Here is a 10,721-nt window from a genome sequence, read left to right on the forward strand (position 1 = left end):
CCTAGCCGCTCCAACCAGACGTACAGTTGTCACAGCAACTGGAACTGGTCCAACAAATCATTGTCTTCAACGAGTCACTGGTTTCATCTTCACTTCCTTTTACTTACTGGTACTCATTGTGAAGCCATTGCATGCTTGCTCTATCTCTTGTCTTCACAACGTAACTGTATGATTTGATTGGCTTCATAACTTCTTCCTACCTGATCCTTATTACACCGCAGCTACTTGTCATTGTGCTTTCACTCTATTGAACACTTGACCATGGCTTGCCTAGTGTAATCTAACTTCCGCTGCATAGTGATAGGCATATCTCTACTGTTTGCCTTCATAACCTTCACGTTTTGAAGACTTTCATAAAAATCGCCTATTCACCCCCCCTCTAGTTGATATAACGCACTTTTAATTGGTATCAGAGCAAGGTGCTCCCTTGTTCTGTGTGATTCGGTTTAACCACCTGGAGTTTTAGCTATGTCAACTGCAGGGATAATCAAAGTCTCCGATGCGTGCCCCGTCTTCGATGGAACTGAATATCCCTACTGGAAGAATAAGATGCGCATGCATCTTGAAGCCATTGACGTCGACCTATGGTATGTCGTCGAGAACGGCGTTCCCAAGGCTGGAGAAGGTGTCACTGCTGCTGATGTCAAGAAGTTCACTCAACTGGACTCTACTGCCAAGAATATCATCTGTGGTCATCTGACCAAAGGACAATATGGCCGTGTGAGTGCTTTGAAGACATTCAAGCTGGTCTGGGACTGGCTCTCCAAGGTCAATGAAGGCATCTCAACCCAGAGAGATCAGAGAATCAGCGTTCTTCGCAACCTCTTCAACCGCTTCAAGCGAAATGACAATGAGAATGTCCAGCACACATTTGATCGGCTCACTGACATCACAAATGAGCTTCAAGCCCTCGGCGCTACTGAGATCACCAAACATGAAATCGTCAAGACGCTGCTGAGATCACTTGATAGTTCGTTTGACATCCTAGCCCTGATGATTCAAGAACGTCCTGATTTCAAGACACTCGATCCGTCTGACATACTTGAGAGGCTCAACACACATGAGTTTCAGCTTTCTGAGAAAAGAGATATCTACGGTCCAAACTATGGGCGAACTCGTGCCTTGAAGGCAAAAGCTGTTTCCTCATCTGAAGAAGAATCTGACAGCAGTTCTGATGATCCTGAAGACATTGGAAGGGAACTTGCAATGCTAGTGAAGAAGTTCCAAAAATTCACCAAGAAGAAAGGCTTCAGAAAGTCTTCACGATCAAGCTCAAGGAATGATGAAGCTTCTGCTCATGACTACAAGAAGAAAACATGCCACAAGTGCAAGAAAACTGGACACTCATCTCTGAGTGTCCACAGTGGGACAATGAGAACAGAAGGAAGAAGAAGAGCAAGGAATATGACTCTGACGACAAGAAGAAGAAGAAATACTCAAAGTCTTCTTCCAAGTCTTCCTCAAAGTCTTCATCACACAAGAAGAGCTCATCTGGCAAGGCACGTGCGTTTGTTGGCAAGGAAATGGATTCAGAGAAAGAGTCCGCTTCTGAGGAGGCAGAGATAGAGTCTGAGGAGGAGTCTGGTTCTGGCATTGCAAGTCTGGCTACAGCATACGTCGCCAAGTCCATCTTCAACACTGAAGACAATGACTTCATCACCGACACCGATGCAAATGACAAGGACGACTCCGCTCCTACCTACTGCTTCATGGCATGCGGTGCCAAGGTAAACAAACGCACTACTCACTATCAAACATCCAGTGACGATGACTCTGATTGTGATTCAAAACCCAGCTACAAAACACTTGCTAAAATTGCAACTGAACAACAAAAGGCCATGGAACATATTCAAAAACTGTTAGACAGAAGCGATGATCTGTTGGGTGCTGAAATGACTCGATCTGAATCCTTAATTGAAGACATAAAAAATCTTCACGTTAAGTATCAGGAACTTGAAGATCGTCTTGAGACTCTCTCAACTACTCATTAAAAACTTTCCTATGATTATCTTCAAAGGAAGCAAGAACTTGAGAAGTTGAGAGCGGATCATGAAGATCTTCAAAAGGAAAACGAGTCACTTCGCGCCGAACAGATCAGTTCCGCTCAGGAAGAATTTGAACCACCATGCCTTAAATGCATTGAGCGTGATAATGCTACTTCTGTTGCTGAATGTTCCACTGCTACTGCTGTTGCAATATCTTCAACTGTTGAAATGGTAACTAACCCCTCTGCTGAGGATACCACTGCTATTGCTGATGAGAATGCTAGGTTGAAGACATTGCTTGAAACAGGGATGTACAAAAGTCTTAAAGGGCATCAGACATTATGTGATGTCCTTAAGAAGCAGATTCTGAACCGGAACCCTAGGAAAGAGGGTGTTGGGTTCATAAGGAAAATAAATGCAGATGGCTCTTACTGGAAACCTGAGCAGTACCCCAAAACCACATGGGTTGCTGCAAAGGAATCCTCGGCAGATCCATCCAATCTATCTGGCTTCACTTGTGCTAACCCCATTATCATTGATGAATCCTTTGATGCAAACTATAAACTGTTTAAGAATCAGAATGGTGAAGTGTTTGCCAGGTACATTGGTACTAACTGCAGGAATGGATCGCCTATGAAGAAGATCTGGGTTCCGAAAACGTGTCTGGAAAATCTTCCTGTGAATGTCTTCATGACACCTCACATGAAGAAGACAAACCTCAGCCCAAAGGCTTCATACAGACAGAGAACTCACCTGAGTCGCACTAACGCAAATGTTTTGCAGGGAAACCATACTCAGGCATATGAATATGAGAGCGGTTCATCAAACCGTCATGTTCATATGACCAAGAACTATTCTGCCTATTCTTATGAGTACTATTGTCCTCCTGCTAGACTGTTTGCTAGGGCTCCAAAGCCAAAATTCTCAGATGCTGCACTTAGACTTATTGCTTCTAAGCCACCCTTAAAGATGTGGGTGGTTAAGAAAGCTTAACTCTCTTTTGCAGGGAAAGGTCTCCAGCAGAAAACCAAAATCTTCTGACGCTATTGCTGGGGACCTTAAAAATCTTGCAGGGCGCAAGATAAAATGCCCTAATGGCATCACTATGTATTTCGTTCCTGAATCGCATGCTACTCTCCCTATTAGTCCTAATTTGGATCTAAGTTTTCATAACCCACTGGTTCGTCAAATGTTTTTGCTTCACAATTCTCTTCGTGAAGCCTATCCCCCTAACTGCACTGTAGGGTACGACACCAGCGTCTTCAGAGTCTTCAGAATGGATTATTGACAGTGGATGTACAAATCACATGACCGGCAAAAGAAGCCTTCTTATGGACTCAACCTTACGTCCATCCGGCAAGAGCCACATCACATTTCCTGACACTGGTAAAAGTAAGGTATTGGGTCTAGGTAGAGTTGCAATCTCAAAGGATCAACACATGGATAAAGTCATGCTTGTTGAATCTCTTGGCTTCAACTTAATGTTTGTCTCAATGCTTTGCGATTTGAACATGGTCATAATATTTGGAAAATATCGTTGCCTGGTACTAATGGAATCTGACAAGTCTCTAGTGTTTGAAGGGTATCGAAAAGATGATTTGTATGTGGTAGATTTCTCAGCAGGGCCACAGCTTGCAGTATGTCTTCTTGCAAAAGCTTCAGAATGCTGGCTTTGGCATCGGAGGCTTGGGCATGCTGGGATGAGGAACCTCCACACCCTTGCGAAGAAGAAGCATGTCATAGGCATCGAGGGCATCAAGTTCAAGAAAGACCACTTATGCGGTGCCTGTGAAGCAGGGAAGATGACGAGGGCAAAACATCCCTCGAAGACAATCATGACCACTACTCGACCCTTCGAACTGCTTCACATGGATATTTTTGGTCCCACTCACTACTCAACTTTTTCCACTACTGCTTGCCTCTATGGCTTTGTCATTGTTGATGATTACTCTAGATATACTTGGGTGCACATAATCCTTTACAAGACTGAAGTGCAGGATGTCTTCAGACGCTTCGCCAATCAAGTTATGAACAATTATGGCGCCAAGATAAAGCACATCAGAAGTGACAATGGCACTGAATTCAAGAACACTGACCTTGATACGTATCTTGATACCTTGGGCATCACACATGAATTCTCAGCTCCGTACACGCCACAGCAGAATGGCGTCATCGAACGCAAGAACAGAACACTCATTGAGATGGCCAGAACGATGCTAGATGAATACAAGACTCCAAGAAAATTCTGGACTGAAGCTATTGACACTGCATGCCATACAATCAACCGCGTTTATCTTCACAAGCTTCTGAACAAGACACCTTATGAACTACTAACTGGCAAGAAGCCAAATGTCAGTTACTTCAGAGTATTTGGCGCAAGATGCTGGATTAAGGACCCACACCATACCTCAAAATTTGCACCAAAAGCACATGAGGGTTTTATGCTCAGATATGGAAAGGATTCGCACTCCTACAGAGTCTTCAATCTCTTTCACTACAAAGTGGTTGAAACAGTGGATGTGCGGTTCGATGAAACCAATGGTTCACAAAGAGAGCAACTGCCAAATGTGCTAGATGAAGTTCCAGCCAGTGAATCAATCAAGCTTATGGGAACTGGAAAGATTATACCTTCTGAAGCTCATCCTGAAGAAGAACTTATCATCTCAGCACCTGATCCACATGAAGACAATGCTCAGCCTGAAGACATTCCTCCCAACGACAACACAGATCAGCAAGAGCAAAGTCTTCGCCCTGTACATCCTTGTGTTGCCAATGAAGTGCAGATTGACAGAATAATTGACAGCATCAATGCACCTGGTCCACTCACTCGTTCAAGGGCAACTCAACTGGCAAATTTCTATGGGCACTTCGCATTCGTCTCAATTTCAGAACCCAAGAAAGTTGAAGAAGTCTTTATGGAACCTGAATGGATTCAAGCAATGCAAGAAGAGCTTCAACAATTTGAGCTGAACAATGTTTGGGAACTGGTTAAGCGTCCTGATCCACGGAAGCACAATATAACAGGCACCAAATGGATATACCGCAACAAGCAAGATGAGCATGGTCAAGTCGTCAGAAACAAAGCTCGCCTCGTTGCTCAAGGATATACTCAAGTGGAAGGCATTGACTTCGATGAAACATTTGCTCCTGTGGCTAGACTTGAAGCCATACGTATACTGCTGGCCTATGCAAATCATCACAACATACTTCTGTATCAAATGGATGTGAAGAGTGCCTTTCTCAATGGCAAGATTGAAGAAGAAGTGTATGTTGCACAACCACCTGGGTTTAAAGATCCAAAACATCCTGACATGGTATACAAGCTCAACAAGGCACTGTATGGTCTCAAACAAGCCCCTCGGGCCTGGTATGACACACTCAAATACTTCCTGAAGAGCAAAGGCTTCATACCTGGTTCCCTAGATCCCACTCTCTTCACGAAGACATATGATGGTGAACTGTTTGTGTGCCAAATATATGTGGATGACATTATCTTCGGCTGCACCAATCAGAAGTACAGTGAAGAGTTTGGCTATATGATGCAAGAGCAATATCAGATGTCTATGATGGGGGAGCTGAAGTTTTTCCTCGGTCTTCAAATACGGCAACAACGCAACGGCATCTTCATATCTCAAGAGAAGTATCTCAAAGAGTGCCTGAAGAAGTTTGGTATGCAAGACTGCAAAGGCTTCACAACACCAATGCCAGCCAAACATCATCTGGGTCCCGACGATAATGGTAAAGAATTCGATCAAAAGGTATACCGCTCCATGATTGGTTCTTTGCTTTATTTATGTGCATCTAGGCCAGATATTATGCTTAGTGTTTGCATGTGTGCTCGATTTCAAGCGGCACCAAAGGAGTCGCATCACTTAGCAGTGAAGCGAATTCTTCGATATTTGGCTCACACCCCAACTCTAGGATTATGGTATCCAAAGGGCTCAGAATTTGATCTGGTTGGATTCTCGGATGCTGATTATGCTGGTGACAAGGTTGATCGGAAGTCTACATCAGGCACATGTCATTTTCTGGGACGATCACTTGTATGTTGGTCTTCAAAGAAGCAGAACTGTGTATCCCTCTCCACTGCTGAATCTGAATATATTGCTGCTGGATTTTGCTGCGCTCAGCTTCTGTGGATGAAGCAAACACTCAAGGACTATGGCATTCATCTGAAGCAAGTGCCACTCTACTGCGACAACGAAAGCGCCATCAAGATCGCCAACAACCCAGTTCAGCACTCGAAGACAAAGCACATTGAAATTCGTCATCACTTTCTCAGAGATCATGTTGTGAAGGAGATATTGATATCATACACGTCAACACTGAAGAGCAACTGGCAGATATCTTCACCAAGCCCTTGGATAAGAAGAGATTTTGCAAGTTACGGTGTGAGCTAAATATCTTGGAATCCTCAAATGTCCTGTGATCAGGCACACATCCTAACACTTATGCATATTGATGACTTAGATGTGCAACACACGAAGTAACGTATATCTTCAATCAATGAAGACATACATTCTAAGGGTGAATACATTAATATGGAATTTGACTTCGGAGCGCCACGATAATTGTGCGCCATGTCTGGATCTAATACTTCCTATACGGTGGGTAACGCCACCACCGAACGTTCTATTTTGAAGTGTTTCACTCATGGCGTTACCTTGCAATGTCTTCACATTTGGTTTGACTTCAATCTCAACATGTCTTCATGATTATCTTCACTACGCTGATTATATAGATACTAGTGTTCTGTCCTCTACAGCATTCACTTATAGCTATGTCTTCTTGTTTGAATCTTTTGAACTAAGTGAATGTGATCGGACCCTTATCTCTCTATGCTTTCTATCTCAAATTCTATCTCTCCAAGTCATATGCATTCTATTGAAACTGTCGAATGTCTTCTCTGCGTCCTTGTCAGCAGAAGACACAGAGACAACCTTTAAAACCGTTTTCAATGCTCATTCATCCACAAGAAATCCGGAGAAGTAGGAACGACCACCCGACAATCCAGGCGTGCGTGGGATGTGGAACTGCCCCCGAGATTCCGCATGATGGCCACGTGCTGTTCAGATGCGAATCGCCAGGGGCACCTGTGTAATAGCGCAGTGCCGCCCCTGTAACTATAAATACACACTCACCGCGGTCATTATCTCCTTCTTCCTCCCTCGCACGAACCCTAGCGCCACCGCTAGCTCTAGACGACGCCGGCGACGAAGCGCTTCACTGCCGCAACCTCTCCGACGCCGTTTTCACACCGACTGCGGACATCGTCCTCTCCGCCGTCGCCGTAGGTGTCTTTCGTCGCCAAGTTAGGGCACGGAGGATTGAACTGCTCGGCCTCATCTCCCACTTCGTCTAACAGTTCCAAGTGTGGTAAATAAATCTTCTTTTTACAGCCCCTTTTGATCCTATGGTTCTGTCACTTTCTGCCATAAGAAGTTTCTATTCACACAAGTTAGATCTCTCTCAATCTGCATCTCATAACATGCCTAGTATATTCACTTGTGCTTCATGAAGTAGTTAGATTCCTCACTTGTACTGATCTGTGGGTTCGTACAAATCTGGAACCAACTTCTTTTCTATGAGTGAATGTCTTCGTACGATGAGGTCAATGTCTTCTAAAACCGATTTATCTTCAAAATCTTCTGAGAATGCATATGACCTCTTCCCCTTCCCTCGCGCCTTAATGCTGTCACAGGTACATGTCCGTGGGAGAATCTTTTGGTTCTCATAGTCTGCATTCATTTGCAGAGTTGTTACAGCATCACATAAATTCTCCTGAAGCCAGTTCCTGTTGGTCCAGCAAAAGGAAGCCTTTGAAGCCTTTGAACGTTCTGAAGCCTTCCAAGTTAAGGTTTATGGCTTCAGAAACAGCAGCAAGGAAGGGAGGCAGACAGCGTCGTGGTGGAACATCCAAAGATCTGCCTGATGAACTGGCAGAGATGTACAAAACAGATCCTGAAGAGAATTATGGTCAGTGCAAGACCCGAATCCAATGGATTCGACGCTACTGGGCAGAGCAATGGTTTCAATACCGCTTCGTCACCCAGGAGTATGCTGAGAAAAACGCCATCAAGAGACCTTGGGGAGACGTCCTATACAAAAATCTCGTACCCAGATCCAGAGATGAAGCCATTGCTCAAGGCTTCTACCCATGCATGGTCCGTGGACCACAGCCAGCTGAAGCACATCCGTCGTCACTACTCTGGTGTCGTGACGACAATCTGTTCAAGCGCAACTTCCAGTTTGCCCAGAACTCAGCGAAGCAAAACAAGAAGAAGTTGGGGTTAGACTTCAACCCTGGTCCCTCCGCACCAAGGGCAGATGGCACACGCGACGCAGAACCCAATATCATCGGTCTGTATGCAAATCTTGAGGGCCTCATCACCCGCATCTTAGTCCAAGGGACTGCCGTGAATGACCCTCCTGCTGACTCTGAGTCTGATGAAGTGCCTGCTGTACCGAAGCTAAAGCAGTCCAAGAAGCCAAAAGTTTCAAAGCCGGCCCATTCACCAAAAACATCAAGGCGAAGCCATTGGCAACTGCACCTCCTGAAGACAGTGTGCAGTCTGAAGACGTATCTCGCGTCTCCAAGCCTCAGAAGGCCAAGGTGCCTCAGCCACACACCGGCAAAGAGCTCACAGCTGCTGCCATTCTGCGCAGTGAAACCATTGATCTGTCAAGCGATGAAGATCTTGGAGATGACGCTCTTGAGCAGCTCATCAAGAGCAAAGAAGCTGAAATCTTCAACAATCTGCCTCTCTTTGATGTCGCCATCATCCACAACTTCATCGATGAATGGTTTGCCTCACCAAACATAAGCTTCGAAGATCTGCAGCTGCCCATAGGCCTCAGCGTCGCCTTCCAAGGCGCTATTGCTTCAGAACTTGCAATTGCTCAACGCATTGTTGAATTGAAGCAGAAAATTGATTTTGAAAAGGCTCAGTTCAAGAAGCACATGGCCACCCTCAGCGTGCAAGAAGTCAAGAACTTCAAGATCATGTTGCACGAGCTAAAGGAAAACTTTCTGAAGAAGCGTGCAGAAGCTCAGGGTTCGCGGGAGTGAATGAAGACTCCGGCTGATCGCTGTGTGCAAGCCTATAACGAGGCTGAGAAGCGCAAGGCACTTGGGCGTCCCGGCATCGACCCCAGGATGGCCGCGAAGAAGAAGAAGAAGCCTACTATGGCTGAACAAGAAACACCAAGGCAAGAAGCTGTTCCGATTGTCTTCCCAACCGCAACGACTGGCTCGAAGCCAAAGAGCCGGTCAACCGCTTCAGAGCTCAAGAAGACACGGAATGCTGAGGCTGAAGCAAGGAAGAGAAAACATGCTGAAGCCTCTCCTTCTGACCCCACCAAGAAGAAGCGCAAGATCAAGAAAGCTTGGGCTGCTCCCACAGAGCCCTTGATGGTTGAACCCCTCTCTGTCATCTATCCTGACGCATATCGTCAGCTGACAGTTCATGAGCCGAGGCTTCTGAAGCTGAAGATATTCCAGCAGCCGACCCCATCGCTGCTAAAGACATTGGTCACCAGGACAATGTACAAGATGATGCAGCCCTTCCTCAGCTTGAAACAAGCGAACTCATCAGCATTGGTTGTCCTCTGACGCCAATTGCACAAGATGCGTCATGGGAGGATCGCCCACAAGTGGAAGAAGAATCTGAGGTCCAGCCCACTCCAACTCCACAAGCGTCGTCTGCATTTCGCAGGCTTCGCAAAGGTCCAAGGCCTCAAGAATCTGCTGACGACATTCCGGCTGCATCAGCCGAAGACAATGAAGAAGTACCACAAGATCCAACTCCCCCGATCCAATAAGAAGCAGTTCTCCAGGAGAACGTGCCTGAGTCTGTCCCTCCAACTACATAAGTGGAGGCTGAAAATGTTGCGGCTGCCACAACCAACACTGAAGCCAATGTGGAGCCCTCCCCACCAAAAGCTTCAGAAGACAGTGAAGCTACTGATCCAGACACGTCTGTTCCTGAGTCTGCTGCAGGTCCTCAATTTGATTACCATGTTGAGCACAGGCCTCAAGTCCAGACGCCAATCCCAAGACTGCCAAGGTTCCTAGGTCCTGCATCAACACCTGGTTCCTTTAACATCAATAGCTTCAAGGCAGATAATACGTTCTTCAACAGCTCCAAGAACCCCTATTCAAGGAAAAGGATTGTATCAGATAGGTTCTGGAGCTATCCTCAGCGCAGCTACTATTCATGCATCCTATACAACCAAGGTTGCATCTTCCCGCACAAGCGCCTTGATGTTGAAGCCATTGCTGGTCTGCCCTGTTTAGAGGAAGCTTTGGATTGCTTTAAGCAAGTGGGTCTGCTGCAGTTTGTGACTGATGAGGAGCACTGGAATGAAGAGCTTCTACTACAATTCTATGCCACCCTCCACATCAAAGGATACAACAGAGATCCGAAGACTTGGGTCCTGGAGTGGATGACCGGCAATGTCCATCACGAAGCCAATGCATTTGATATCATTGAGCTCACCGGCCTGCCCACTCCTGGCGAATTCTACGAGGAAGGCTGTCAACTACATGCTGAAGCTATTGAGAGCATACTCCAGAGGCCTGAACCAAATATGAGTCAGATGCTCTCAATGATGAAGCCATTGCCCCACGATGCACCTTATCCAACAGAGTTCTTCGTTGAAGACCTTGAGTACCTGCCCAGAACCATATATCACATCATCCGGCGGACTCTCTGGCCCATTAAGGGACACTCTCCA

This window comes from Triticum urartu, chromosome 1A (assembly GCF_056163025.1).
Source record: "Triticum urartu cultivar PI428250 chromosome 1A, HENAU_Tu73, whole genome shotgun sequence".
NCBI lineage: Eukaryota > Viridiplantae > Streptophyta > Magnoliopsida > Poales > Poaceae > Triticum > Triticum urartu.